Genomic DNA, 3,027 nt, shown 5'->3' on the forward strand with positions numbered 1-3,027 from the left:
TAACACCTAGTTTTTATTATTCGAGCATCTTCGGTATAATGCTCATCTAAGTATAAACTGTTATAGTATGACTTAAGGCGTGAAAGGAGTATACCTTGACCTCTTGAGTTATCATCTAATAAATCAGTCTCCAAGAGGTCCATGCAAATTGAATTTGCATAGATGGTTTTACCATTAACAGCCTTACCTTCAATGGGCAGTCCCAAAAGCATGTAGACGTCTTCTAACGTCACGGTACACTCACCGGTTGGGAACCAAAATGTGTGTGTCTCTGGACGACATCTTTCGCATAAAGAAAGAATGAATTTGTTATATACCGACCAAGATGAAATCTTGCTTATATGACTAAAATCGGCGAGTTCAACATAAGGTTGAATCATCGGGTCCATATGCACATATTCATGGACCTGAGTCCGGAACCTTGCAACATCCTATAAAAGAAAGAACAAAAAACTTTACTAAGTTGGTATGTTATTAAAGGGACTTTATTAAAACAAATAACAAAAGAAGAAAACGCTTACATAAGTTGTTATGTTTGCAACCGTTCCTCTATGCGATTCGCCCATTGTGAGGATAGACATTTTGTAGGGGATGAAAGCGGTTGGTGCAGATGAAACTACAAGAAATTGTTGCAGATGAAATTGTAGAAGAAGTATTGTAGAAGAAGTAGTGAGGGATGGTGTGGAAGAAGTGTTGATGGTGTGGACGTATTTATAGGCAAATGGCTTGGAGCATGAAAAGTTGTGTTTGCATGTGGTCTCCAATTGAATTGGCGCCTATGTGCATTTTGTACATGGTGTCGCCATTCAAATTGGCGCCTCCATAGGGACATGCATGACACACTTAGGCATGATTGCTTGGTTTCGAGGTCTGCATGCATGCAAGACAAGGTGTCGCCAAATGGATTGGCGCCCATGTGCAAGGAATGAATGGGGGCGCCAATTCAATTGGAGTGTGTGTCTGCATGTCTGACATGTGGTTGTCCTCTCTCTTACATGCTGAACATGTCACTTCTTAGTAGCCTGCATGGTTGACACATCATTTCGGACTAGCTTGCATGTGCGACACATCACTTCGAACTAGCTTGCATGTGAGACACATCACTCACCTATTTAAGTGTCTTCGTATCAACATCCAAGACTCAACCCACATTCATCTGCAGCAAGAAAATAGTTTTCATCTGCACAATGTCATCTTCACCAAAATACAGTGTCAACGTTCACTGCAACGGTGAAACATACGAGTCTGAGCTATACGGCTTTTGTTTTCGAAACACCGATACCATTAGACTTACGATCAAGAGAAATGCAACCTTCTTGCATTTGAAAAAAAGAATACAATCTTGTATAGGATCGGGTATTGTGTCAAAGATCACGTATCAAAATCCAATATTTTTTTAGAACAGTCAATACAAGTTTTTCCTGCTTAAGGTACGGGACGATGAAGATGTTGAATACATGTTTGTTAGTCATGAACATTCAGGCTGCAACTGTATTGAGTTGTATATTACTCTTCAACCATGTATACCATCTCAACATTCTCAAATAACCAGTCAGGATGAATTTGGTGAGTTTGATCCACAATGGTCAGATGACGTCAACCCAGAAGCAGAAGCAGAAGTGGACGTCGTTGATAAAGAAGAAGAGGAGACCGAGATACAGGTTGATCACATGCTGAACAACGACATTGAATATGATGATCAACCACCGGCAATACCTCCTAGTCATGTCTATAATCCGCCTCAATATATGACAAAGATGGATCCGCATGACGATGAAACATCCAATAGTGTTTTCTATAACCCGTATCCACGATCAGAAGGAGAATTAAAGGTGGGAGACATGTTTCGTACCAAAGAAGAATGTGTGTGAGCTATCAAAAAATTCCACATGAACAACTCTGATGATTTCACAGTATAACACACTGATTCGAGAAGGTATGTCCTCGAATGTCGTAACATCCTTTGTAACTTTCGGTTGGCTGCATCTTAAAAAAAGAAAAACGACTCTTGGGAGATCGCTCCAATAGACCCACCTCACAGTTGCATTGCAACTAACGTTGAACAAGATCACCGTAAACTAAGCGCTGCATTGATATGTCAAGACATTCTGCCGTTGGTTAATAAAGACCCATCAGTGAAGGTGAGTATAATTATATCCCATATCAGAACAACATATAGTTATACTTCATCTTACAAGAAAACCTGGATTGCAAGGACAAAGGCTGTTGAACAGGTATTCGGCAAATGGGAGGATTCATGCAAAGAATTGCCATGGTTTTTATGGACACTAAAAACATATGTCCCAGGAACTGTGGCAATTATGGAGACATTGCCAACAATGATGCCAGACGAAACCTGTGTTACAGGTAATAGAATCTTTCACCATCTCTTTTGGGTGTTTGACCCATGCATCAAAGGTTTCGCATTCTGCAAACCTATTATTCAAATTGATGGCACTTGGTTATACGGAAAATACAAGGGTACTTTGCTTATGGCGGTTGCACAAGACGGCAACAACAATGTCTTTCCCATTGCCTTTGCTCTGGTTGAAGGTGAAACGGCTGGTGGATGGGGTATCTTTCTTCGACATCTCAGAATGCATGTGGCTCCACAAGTCAATCTCTGTTTGATTTCTGATAGACATGCTGCCATTGAGAGTGCCTACAACAACCATGACAACGGATGGCATGATCCTCCTTCTACCCATGTCTATTGCATTAGACATATTGCACAAAACTTCATGCGTGCAATAAAAGATAAGAATCTTCGCAAGAAGGTGGTGAATGTTGGGTATGCTTTAACTCAACCATCATTTCAATATTATCGTGATGAAATTAGACTGTCTAATGAAGACGCAGGGAGATGGCTAAATAACATACCATTAGAGCAGTGGACAAGGGCATTTGACAGAGGTTGTCGATGGGGCCACATGACAACAAACCTTGTGGAATGCATGAACGGGGTATTCAAAGGAATTAGAAATCTTCCAATAACCGCCTTGGTAAGATCGACCTATTATAGGTTGA

Source organism: Lathyrus oleraceus, chromosome 2 (genome assembly GCF_024323335.1).
Source record: "Lathyrus oleraceus cultivar Zhongwan6 chromosome 2, CAAS_Psat_ZW6_1.0, whole genome shotgun sequence".
NCBI classification, from domain to species: Eukaryota; Viridiplantae; Streptophyta; class Magnoliopsida; order Fabales; family Fabaceae; genus Lathyrus; species Lathyrus oleraceus.